Source organism: Lithobates pipiens, unplaced genomic scaffold, assembly GCF_037356315.1.
Source record: "Lithobates pipiens isolate NorthernLeopardFrog02 unplaced genomic scaffold, aLitPip1_a1.2 Scaffold_18, whole genome shotgun sequence".
NCBI classification, from domain to species: Eukaryota; Metazoa; Chordata; class Amphibia; order Anura; family Ranidae; genus Lithobates; species Lithobates pipiens.
This window is the reverse complement of record NW_027507758.1, coordinates 530,392,641-530,405,646: the sequence shown is the minus strand read 5'-3', so window position 1 is coordinate 530,405,646 and position 13,006 is coordinate 530,392,641.

Genomic DNA, 13,006 nt, shown 5'->3' with positions numbered 1-13,006 from the left:
TCAGCAATGTGTTCCCTTCAGGGGCTGCATAGAGTATACTGCATACTTTGTTGTTCAAAATTAATATAAGCCGTTGCCTGGGTACTGTGCCACATGGGTGTGGTAGTCTGTTGTTTAATGGCATTAGTTCATTTTTTTTGGTGGGGGGGGGGCCCATACAACATTTTGCTATGGGGCCCTGTGATTTCTAGTTACGCCGCTGGTCTGGCACTTTATAATACTCTGGTTAGGCCTCATCTGGAGTTTTCCTTCCAGTTCTGGTCACCAGTCCTCCGAAGGGTTGTGCTGGAACTGGAGAGAGTCCAAAGAAGGGCAATGAAACTAATAAGGGGTCTGGAGGACCTCAATTATGAGGAACGACTGCAAACACTAAATTTATTCTCGCTGGAGATGAGACGCTTAAGAGGGGACATAATAGCGATCTACAAATATCTCAATGGGGACCCCAGCATAGGAAATAAACAATTCAGTCATAGAGATTGTAAAAGGACACGGGGCACACAATGAGACTGGAGGAGAAGCAGTTTAACCTTAAACTGCGTAGGGGGTTCTTCACTGTTAGGGCAATAAGGATGTGGAACTCTCTTCCACAATAGGTGGTGGATGTGGGGAGTATGGGTATTTTTAAAAGACTCTTAGATGTACATCTTAAAGGGCACAACATACAGGGATATGGGAAATCATTATAGACACTGATACACATACACCTACACAGGAACTGGATGGACAACAGTATTTTGTCAACCTTACCGACTATGTAACGATGTCCACAGCTGTGGCCATATGTTTTGAGAATTACATAAATGTTCATTTTCACAAAGTCTTCTGCTTCAGTGTTTTTAGATCTTTTTGTGAGATTTTACTATGGTATACGGAAGTATAATTACAAACATTTCATAAGTGCCAAAAGCTTTTATTGACAATTACATTAAGTTTATGCAAAGAGTCAATATTTGCAGTGTTCTTATTATTTCAATACCTCTGCAAGGCCACATCCATTTTTGCTTAATCAATTTTCATGGAGTTTGACAGAATTTGTGAGTTTTTTTTGTTCACCCGCCTCTTGACGATTGACCACAATTTCTCAATGGGATTAAGGTCTGGGGAGTTTCCTGGCCATGGACCCAAAATGTCCATGTTTTGTTCCCCAAGCCACTTCGTTATCACTTTTGCCTTATGGCAAGGTGATCTATCATGCTGGAAAAGGCATTGTTCATCAAACTGTTCTTGGATGGTTGGGAGAAGTTGCTCTCAGAGAATGTTTTTGTACCATTCTTTATTCATGGCTGTGTTCTTAGGCAAAATTGTGAGTGAGCCCCTTCTCTTGGCTGAGAAGCAACCCCACACATGAATGGTCTCAGGTAGCGCTCAACTTTTCTTCTTTGGGCAAGGTTTTTTTTCTGGATGCTACAAACAACTGGAAAGGGGATTCATCAGAGAAAATGACTTTACCCCAATCCCCAGCAGTAGGCCTGTACCTTTTTCAGAATATCAGTCTGTCCCTGATGTTTTTCCCGGAGAGAAGTGTCTTCTTTGCTGCCCTTCTTGTCACCAGGCCATCCTCCAAAAGTCTTCTCCTCACTGCGTGTGCCGATGTACTCACACCTGCCTGCTGCCATTCCTGAACAAGCTCTGCACTGGTGGTGCCCCAATCCCACAACTGAATCAACTGTAGGAGACGGTCCTGGCGCTTGCTGGACTTTCCTGGGCACCCTGAATCCTTCTTCACAAATGCAGTGGAAATATTTTTTATGGAATTAAGTTTTTTCCTCCGTCTGCAGAATCGGACCGCTATCCCATAGGGATGCATGTATGTCCGTATTTCATCCGCAAACGGATGGATGAAATATGGACATACTGTCCGCATGTGTGAAAGGGGCCTAAAATTTTTTTTTTTGCGTTTTTTGTGCACGTCTAAAAAATCATTTTGAAGATTACACAAAATCCCCCAAACATTATATATTTTCTGAAAGACACCCTAGACAATAAAATAGTGGTAGTTCCAATTTTTTATGTCACATATTATTACTGCCAAAGGTGTAGGAAATTCTAACGTACTGTAAATATTAGGGAAAACAAAACCAATAAATTACCCACATTTTTGGTAAAATATAGATGACAAGGTTGCACCGAGTAATAGATACCCAACATGGCAAACCTTAAATTTTAGTGCGCCCGTGAAATGGTGTCAAACTTCCGTACCCTATATTTTCTATAGGCAGTCCAAAAGCCCCCTATAGGTATAAGTTTAGTGCAAACATAGGTAACCTGGGGCCCTCCAGCTGTTGCAGAACTACTAAGTCCCATCATGCCTCTGGGAGTAATTGTAACTGCCAGCCGGGCAATCCCTTATGGGAAATGTAGTTCTGCAACAGCTTGAGGGCCCCAGGTTGCCTATATCCCTGGTTTAGTGTTATGGAGGAGGTCTTGTGTTAGGATTATTGCTCTCACTCCGATGTGCGTGGTTATATGTAACCTGTGTATCGCAATCAAGGTTTTCACGTGTAGGTGCCTCGATGCATGCGCTTATGTTTGTGTGTGTGTGCGTGCGCGCATGTGGGGGCGGGGGTGGGGGGGGGGCTAAAAAAAAATGTATGTGCTTTGGTGTAAGTATTTAAAAAAAAAAAAAAAATATATATATATATATATATATATATATATATATATATATATATTTTTTTTTTTTTTTTTTTTTTACTTCATTTTCTTTTTTTTTTTCATCACATGGGGACAAAAAGTCCCCAATGTGATGTTTTTGGTGACAGGTTCTCTTTATTGAGATATGCAGGGTCTTGATTTTAATTGGCTGCCCAACACGTAGCAAATTAACTTATGGAACACTATCAGGTCCCATTCAGACCTAGTGTAGTGAGAGCACACTTTATTTTGGTGTGTTTTTCTTGTGACGCACATAGGGCAGCCGTAAATTTTAATTGGTTGCCCAACACGTGGCAAAGTAGCTCATGGGACATTTTGGCGTGTTGTGGGTTGCATGTTTTTTATTGTGCGTTTTGCGCAATTTTTCACTCGCTTTTCCATGTGGCAAAATATGTGTTTGCTTCTGTGTTTGGTGTGCCGTTAACAATGAATGGCACCGAAAGTGCAACTAGTTAATTTTAGGTCTATAAAGGTAGCCATACACTGTACAATCAAATTGTACAATCACTATACAATCTCCTTTAGATTTACTAAAACTATATAATAGGAGGAAATACCATCTATCCAATCACTATATATCCAATCAGGCAGGCCTTTGCACTACATAGATTATGGTCGATCTAAAAAGAGGTTGTACACACAGGTTGTATAGTATATGGTGAGCTTTACAGAACCCAGGACATACTTCTGTTTTCAACATTACAGCTCTATATATAGGCCGTTATCTGATTGCTCAGCTCCTGCACACCCTGTCAAATGAACAATCTATGGCTGTGTATTTAGTAAGAACAGTGGTCACTGCATTCAGGAAAACATGCACCTGATTAGGAGTGGTAGTGATCTGCTGGAGTAGGAGGGTAGATGATGCAGGGTGTGTGCTAATGAGGTCAGCTGGTAAACTCCTTCCTGTGTCACAACCCAAGGACTGTCCAAGAAGTAAATGAGCCTTTTTTTTTACAGACAGCTGGACACTGATGCAGGGGGTGTATAAGGTAATTAGAAAGCTTTTTTATTTCTGTAAAAGTAGTAATCTATAATATATTGGTACATAGAGCAGCTGGACTTTAGAGGAAAAAAAAAAAGTGAACTTATCCTTTAGGGGTCACTTCTTTGAAGTTGGTTAACCCTTTTGGGACCAAAGTCCCTGTAATCAGGCTTTGGAGGTTTTTTTCAAGCCTTCAAATTCCGTGTCCCAAATGAGGATCCACCAACTCGTGCTTTTCCTATTTAAACCAAACTAACCTGGAACTCCTCACCCTGTATGGGTGAGAACTCCTAAATACTCAACATGTCTCTTATCAACCTCCTTAAAGGGACCACAACTGAAATAATGGGTAAATGTAGGGGCTGATTTACTAAAGGCAAAATTACTGTGCAGTTGCTGCAGAGCTCAGTAAACATGGTAAAGCTTCAATTTGCAAAGAATACTCAATCACGTGCAAGGAAAACAGCATTTTTGCTTGCACATGATTGGATGATGGGAGTCAGTAGAGCACCTCCCCTCCCGGCCAATATTTACTAAGCTCTGGAGCAACTGCTTTTGCAAAGTGCACAGTCTATATTTGCTTTTGTTAGATCAACCCCTTAGTGTTCATCCTGGACAGGCGTCCTGCACAGGGGGGGGTATACACATCCCACGGTCATGGTGCTTTGCACTGCCCCATGCCAAAAAGTATTCCACCCTCATCACATTCGGTGGGCAGTATCGCACACCAAATGCAGCCGATTTAAGTGACTAGAACTGCGTCGCAAGCACATGCAATGCTTGTGTTTGCAGTGCTGGCTTTTAGGGGTTAAAACAGACAGTGAAGAAGTGACATAACACCTCCTGTCAAACTCCCTCTAAAAAGCTATCCACTGTAGATCACTCTTCAGACAGCTACTGCTCGTGTCAACAAGCCCTTTATACTGGTGGATCACGGTGATTATTTCTGAATAAGCAGAGAAGTGACATTGGAAGCTGCACTACTCAACCAAGAAATCCATCCGTCACCCGCTTGGCTGTGCGGTGTTGCAGCACAGCGAAAAATCACAAAAGTGCCTGAACAGAATCACAAAACCTTTACCGGGTTGTCAAAGAGTATAAGTAGTATTTCACCTGTCATGAATCATCTGCCTGGAGAACTTACTTTAGCACCATGGGTCAGATTTAAATATAAATGATGTAGCACCTCCTGGTTCATGAAATATTCATGGGACTCCAATTAGAAATATTCACATTTTTTGTATTTGTAGATTTAACCCTTTAAAAGAAGAACATTCTAAAATATTTGATATCATGAAAGCTTAGTACATCTATTTTTTCCCCTTAAACACTTAAGGACCAGCCTTGTTTTGAGATTTTGGGGTTTACATGTTTAAAACATTTTTTTTTTGCTAGAAAATTATTTAGATCCCCAAAAATATACTTTTTTCACACCGTATTTGCGCAGCGGTCTTACAAGCTTTTGTAAAAAATGCACTTTTTTGAATAAAAAAAATAAGACAACAGTAAAGTTAGCCCAATTTTTTTTTTATATTGTGAAAGATAATGTTACGCCAAGTAAATTGATACCCAACATGTCACACTTCAAAATTGCGCCCGCTTGTGGAATGGCGCCAAACTTTTACCCTTAAAAATCTCCATAGGCGATGTTTAAAAAATTCTACAGGTTGCATGTTTTGAGTTACAGAGGAGGTCTAGGGCTAGAATTATTGCTCTCGTTCTACCGATCGCAGCGATCATGTGTGGTTCGAGCACCGTTTTCATATGTGGGCTCTACTCACGTATGTGTTCGCTTCTGCGCACAAGCTCGTCGGGACGGATCGCTTTTAAAAAATTTATTTTTCCTTATTTATTTTACTTCATTTTATACATTTTTTCACCGTTTAAAAAAAAAAAAAAAAACATCCCTTGTATTAGAAAAAAGCATGACAGGACCTCTTAAATATGAGATCTGGGGTCAAAAAGTCCTCAGATCTCTTATTTGGACTAAAATGCAATAATAATAAAAAAAAAATTGACATTTGAAAACATTTCTTTGAAAAAATGTGCATTTAAGAGCTATGAGCAAAAGTCAGATCGGATCATGTTGTCGGAAAATTTTATATACAGCTCTGAAACTTTGTTGGTCGGACATTCCGACTGAAAAAGTCCGATGTAGCCCACACACGGTCGGATTATCCGACAACATGATCCGATAGGACCTTTTCCGTCGGAATTTCTGACCATGTGTACAGGGGCTAATACTTCATAAGCAGTTAGAGCAAACTGTTTCTTTTGGTATAAATGTTTTACATATAGATACAAGCTGATCATTGTAAGAACCCCTGTCAATGTTAAAAGAGAAGTATATGGGGGGGGGGGTGTGTTTCCCCCTTTTATACTTACCTAGGTGAATGCAGCATCAGTCCGATGCTTCATCTGTTCCCCCACACCTCTTCTCTGAGAATCAAGCGATCGAATACTGCCGGTTCACTCAGCTGCCTGAGCAGAGAGCCAGTGCCTGTCTATCAGCAGCTCTCCTCTCTGCTCCTCCACGCTCATTGGAGCGCCGAGCTATGGAGGGGTGGGGAGCGGCCATCTCTATGGCTCGCTGAGAGGCTGAGACTGCCATCAGTCCAGATAGCTGTTGGATCCAGACTTTGTCAAGACGACGCGGTGCCTGGACTGATCTTTGTAACGTCAGCAGAGAGCGGACATTATCGCGCTCTCTGCTGAAAATGGGGTGCAGGAGTGAAATAGGAATGGCACTCCTATGAGCTAGAGGAGAAGCCCAGCCAAACGAGCTCAGGGTGGACTTCTCCTTTAAGGCCTCATGCACACTGGATGTTTTTGCAGCTGCTATTAGGGGCATTTGACTTTTTTCCTGCCTCTACTCATGTGTTTCCTCAACCTTTCTTCCAGCAAGGCACCCTTTAAAACTGTGCAAAATCTCACGGCACCCCATTCTAAAATTTAAAAAATGAAATGAATAGTTTTACGGAACGTGGCAACATCCACATGTGTAGGACACCAGACATTAGAGGTGATTTATTCACACACACACACACACACACACACACACACACACACCTTTGCACACTGGTACTGACTAGTATGCCAAGGTTTCTCTTCTTCCTCACTCAGCTAATGTGTCTCTAATGTTGACAGAGAGGGGAAAATGAGGGGCACACAAGGATGCCTGGTGACCTCCTTATAAACCGGACGATGTAATTGGTTATTAGGACACAGGCAGCCAGAAGGTTATAATGGTGCACAATGAAAACCCGTGGCTTTGTTTAACTAAAAAGGCAGGCTTATTCCACCCTCTGGCTTGTATACAATTTTTGGTTAATTTCTAAGCATTTTGCCAAGGCACCCCCGAAAACACCCTGGTTGAAAAAGCCGGTCTTTGCATGTTAGTCTATGTGTTCATTCACACTATGGCTTTTAACAGCATTTAGAGGCAGGAAAAAAACAAAAAAACAAACACACTACTAATGTGTCAAGGAGCAGCAGAGTTTGGACAGAAAAAAGCTGCTAAATGCGCCTAAACATTCGCGCTTGAGCATTCATTAATTTCAATGGCCAGAATAATTTTTTCATTCTGGCCAACTAAAACGCCCAAGAGCTTGACGCTTGTAAAAGCTCCTAAAAGCTTTAGACACTTTTACAAGTGTCAGGTGTTTTTTTTTTCTGCAAAAACGCTGCTGGCTTCTAGGAGAGTAAAGCGAGGTAAACGTCAGGCAAACGATCGTCCTAAGTTTCACAGTCAGAACCGAGGAAGGAAATAATGTATGAAAATTCTCGTACGAGAAAATGCTTTTTTGTTGTTTAGGGCTTCTGATCTTGCACAGTCTTTTTCTGATCTTTCTAAGAAAACGGTACACATTAAAAACAAAAGTGGTGTACACATTGTAAGAAAATCGTACGATCGTTCCTCACACAGAAATGTTCTTGTAGTGTGTACAAATAAACATCCTTTGTGCATGGTTTGTCTTAACACTCTTAACCGCTTGCCGACCGCCTCACACCGATATACAACGGCAGAAGAGCTCGTACAGGCAAACTAACGTACCTGTATGTTGCCCTTTAAGAGGCGGCCTGTGAGCGCATGCCTTTTGGCAAGCTCCGTGAGTCGGGTCGCGGGATGAAAATCGTTGATCGCTGCCATTACTAGTAAAAAAAAAAAAAAATTTATAAAAATGCCATAAAACTATCCCCTATTTTTCAAACACTATAACATTTACGCAAACCAATCAATAATCGCTCATTGAGATTTTTTTTTACCAAAAATATGTAGAAGAATACATATCGGTCTAAACTGAGGAAAAAAAAAAAAGTTTTAATATATTTTTGGGGGATATTTATTATAGCAAAATGTAAAAAATGTGTTTTATTTTTTAAATTGTCTTTTGTTTATAGCACAAAAAATAAAAACCGCAGAATACCACCAAAAGAAAGCTCTATTTGTGGGAAAAAAAGGACACTCAATTTTGTTTGGGTGCCACATTGCACGACCGCGCAATTGTCAGTTAAAGTGACGCAGTGCAGAATCACAAAAAGTGCTCTGGTCTTTGGACTGCAAAATGGTCCGGGGCTTAAGTGGTTAACTGAAACATTTGTAGGAGAGATTATTCTGTTGAAAAACAGACTTACTGGCCAGATCACCAGGTGAAAATGAAAGGAAAGAAAACCTAAGGGCCCTTTCACACATGCGGACTGTTTAGGTTCGCCTGTCAGTTTTTTCAGACGGACCTGAACGGACGCTCCATGTACCTCTATGAAGCGACGGATGTCAGCAGTGACATGTTCGCTGACATCCGATCCGCTCCACTAAATCCAGAAAGATGGAAACCCTATTTTCCATCCGCCTGGAGGATCGAATGTATAACGGACAGGCAGATCTGCTTTCATTCGATCTCCCATAGAGCAAAGCTGAGATCTGACAAGTCCATCCCTGCACAGTGAGCAGAGACGGACCTGTCATCTGCCGGCTCAGCGGGGATCAACGGATCGATCCCTGCTGAGCAAGCGGAGTCCATGAAAGCGGATCCGCATGTGTGAAAGGGGCCTTAAACATAAAACAAAGGTCTCATGCACACTGGACGTTATAAAAAAAAAAAAAAAGCAAGGAACGTTAGCTATAGCCGTAGAGTGAGTTTTTCAGCTTTTATGCACTAGGGTTTTTCAGCTTTTTCTTTTAGCAAAACTATACTCCTATAAAAGCGTATGCCTCAAAAACGCTCATTAATGCAGAATAGCCACATTTTTAAGCTGCGATCAGCTTTTTTGGAGCACTTTTACAGCTGAAAAACTCCACTCAAAACTTGCTAGTTCTGGGATTTTTCTTTCCAGCCAGAAAAACACCTGTCAAAAAATACTGATAACAGCCTGTGTGTGCATGGACACATAGGATAACATACTGAGGAGTTAATTGGCTGCAGAAAAAACAAAAAATACACCTGAAGACAAAAAACAGCAGTTGTAAAAACATCCAGTGTGCATGAGGCCTAAACCTGTACATCCATCACATCCAAGCCCTTGTACACACGGTCGGAGATTCCGACAGAATGTGTCCTATCGGACCATTTTGTCAGATAATCCGACTGTGTGTGGTCTCCATCGGACTGTTTCCGTCGGAGTATCCAACGGACCAAGTTTTCCAACTTGTCCGTGAAATTTTCCGTCAAAATGCTCCGATCGGACATACTCCGATCATGTGTAGCCTACTCCGACAGACATAGTGCCACGTATGCTCAGATCAAATTCCTAGATCAAAGCTATTGGCTACTAGCCTGAACATAGTCCCATCGTAACAAAATAACATCATCACGTTATGTACAATCGGATTTTCCGACAACTTTGTCCGACCGTGTGTATGCAACAGTTTCGGACAAAATCCGTTGGACAAAATCCAACGGATTTGGTTGTCAGAATGTCCGACCGTGTGTACAAGGGCTAAGAATTGGTACATTGCAATATAATAAATGTTTGGTTTTGGCTTAATACCACTTTAATCAGTGGAGAAACTTGAGTCAACACGAAAACGCCTGGATAGTAAACAGAAGCCGTGGCCTAGACTGTGTACATATATTATAAGTAAATATACTGTATAGAAGATTAAAGAACATGTCGAACCAAATGTTATTTTCTTAGTTCTAGACGCTGTGCATAACCTCACTTCCTGTCCTGCTGGCAATGGCTTTATCACACAGGAAGTAAAAGAATCTCTTCAAACAGCAACAGACAGAAGTTTAAAAACATATTGTTTATTTTATTAGAGTGGCAGAAATTAGCACCCCTGTTATAGATTTTTTTTTCTGTCTGTATTCATGTCACAGATTTCCCCTCCTGAAAAAAAAAAAAAAAAAAAAGAAGAAGAAGAAGAAGAGGAAAAAATTACCAGAGGGACAGAAATAAATGTGAGGAACCCCAGGTCGCAGTACAAGACAGACCGAGGATTTAAGAATTACCCACTTCATCTTTAATCTTGAATTTTTCACTTGACATAGTTAAAGAGGAAGAGACATCTCTGCAAAAAAATACACCCTGCAAGACAAAGGCATAATGAGCTAGTATACTAGCTCATTATGAATTACTTACCTGAGATCAAAGCCCCCGCATCGGCCCTCATTCGCCTTCTCCGACGCTGCCATCTATCCTGGAGTGACTTCCGGAGCTGCGATGATGTCACTCCCATGCATGCCCGCTGGTGCCGCCACTAACAGCATGACCACCGCTAGAGACGCACGCCTGCGCCCGATATCTGCGGCGCATGCGCCGTAGACATCTGTGCCGCTATTTCTGCAAACATCTCCTAAACCTTTTAGGTTTGGGAGATACTTTTGCACCTACTGTACAGGTAAGCCTTAATCTAGGCTTACCTGTAGGTTAAAGTGGTTGGAATGGGTTTACAACCACTTTAAAGTGGAAAGAAAATAAAAAGGTCAAGATCTGATTTGTTATAGGGATCATCTAGAAGTGTTAATTGTGCCTAAGTAGTACCCTTTTGTTGGAAGTTCTTCCTGAAAAATAGGACCCCATACGTGAGGGTGCCTAGGCCACCTATTTGCCTTTCGTAAATCATACCCACAGTGCAGAGCTAGGCATTGTAAGTCTCAGGGCCGGTTCACACAGCAGGCGAGGCGAGGCGTCTCCGACTTGCCTCGCCGCGACCTGCGGCGACCTCAGCGGCGACTTGCAGATGACTTCTGTATAGAAGTCAATGCAAGTCGCCCCGAGGTCGCCCAAAAGTAGTACAGGAACCTTTTTTCTGAGTCGGAGCGACTGGAGTCGCTCCTCTCAGAACGGTTCCATTGTACAGAACGGGGGCGACTTGCGGGAGCGAGGCGAGGCGAGTTGTGTCGCCTCGCATCGCCCGCTGTGTGAACCGGCCCTTAGAAAAGCTCTGCAGGGCACAGCTTCAAGGGTTCAGTGGGACATCTTAAAGTGGAGTACCACCCAAAAGTGGAACCTCCGCTTATCCGCCTCCTCCCCCCTCCGGTGCCACGTTTGGCACCTTTCAGGGGAGAGGGGGGAAGGGTACCTGTTTTTGACAGATACCCTTCCCACTTCCGGGAGACTGTATAGCGGCGCCGTCCTTCAGAATTTTCGCCCCCCCCCCCCTCCTCCTTTCTCCACCGCCGGGCCAGATAGAAGGCACAGCACGCTTTGTGTATGCACAGTAGGGAACCAGCTGTGAAGCCAAAAGGCTTCACTGCTGGTTTCCCTTACCAGGAATGGTGGCGGTAGCACCCAGGAGCCGATCCAAAGATTGGCTAAGGTGCCAATATTGCAGGCTCCCTGGACAGGTAAGTGTCCATATATTAAAAGTCAGCAAACTACAGTATTTGTAGCTGCTGACTTATTTTTTTCCCCCAGGCGGAATACTACTTTAAATGACAGGGTCACTTTGATACAATTGATGTGCATTTTTAGAAAAGTTTGTACTATTGTAACAAAAATGTAAAGAAATGTTCCTTAACAATAAGTAATTGGGTATGATAATGCCATGTTACCATTCACTCCTAAGGCTGGACACACAAGGGATTCTGGCAGTGTGACCATGCTATTAAAATTGCCAACAATCACAAAATGCTCCAAATCATATACTTGCCACACTAGTAATTAAATCTAGGCGATTTTAGTAGCTCAACTACAAGCTAAACTTGGCCCAGCCCAAGAGGCCCTATAATTTACCCAACTGTAGATGTATAGTACAGGGACCTACTCTATATGCCCAACATTTGAGGACACCTGACCATAACATCAATACATTATGTTGGACATCCCATTCACAAATCATGGGCATAAATACAGTCACCCTTGGCTGCTTTCACACTGGGGCGGTATTCAGGCGTTACAGCGCTAAAAATAGCGCCTGAAAAAAACCAGCCCCTTTAACTCCAGTGTGAAAGCCGGAGGGCTTTCACACTGGAGCAATGCGCTGGCAGGACGGTGAAAAAAGTCCTTCTAGCCGCATCTTTGCAGCGGTGTATTCACCGCTCCTATACCGCTCCTACCCATTGAAATCAATGGGACACCGCGGCAATACCGCCGGCAAAGCGCCGCTGCAGCGGCGCTTTGCGGGCAGGTTTAACCCCTTTTCGGCCGCTAGCGGGGGTTAAAACCACCCGGCTAGCGCCCGCACACCGCCGCTAAAACGACGGTAAAGCGCCGCTAAAAATAGCGGCGCTTTACCGCCGACGCTGCTCCCGCCCCAGTGTGAAAGCAGCCTTTGCAGCTATAACAGCCACCACTCTTCTAGAACGGCTTTCCACAAAAAAGTGGATGTGCGTCGGTAGCAATTTTTGCCAATTCAACCAAAATAGCATTTTTTATTTACTGCTGCTAAACAAAAAGCCTTACTGTAGCTTACAATCAGCCTTCCAATTCATCCCAAAGGTGTTTAGTAGAGTTTGGGTCAGGGCTCTGGGCAGGCCACCTGAGTCCACCCCCCAAACTCATGAAACCTTGTCTTTATGGACCTGGCGAACCCAATCTGCAAAGCAACAATCTGGCTAAAATATCTTGTGTTGCAGCATTACCCACTTGTGTCTTGGATGCCTTTGTAAAACAGCACAAGCACAGCAGATATTTGTTCCAGTGCTGCTTTACAATGGCATTGGGATGCAACAGATCCTATGGGTCCCGGCAGATTCTAGCGTTGGAACCACTAGCCGTCAGTGGCAGATAAGGTCATGCACTTTTACAGCCATCAGCTACATAGGAACAGGCTGTAGAAGAGTGAAAAAACACCATGCATGTTGGTTGATTTACTAAAGGCAAAGTGCAGTTTCTCCAGAGCTTAGTAAATGTGGTAAAGATTCACTTTGCAAAGGATACCCAATCACGTACAAGGAAAACTGAAAAAACTATTTTTGC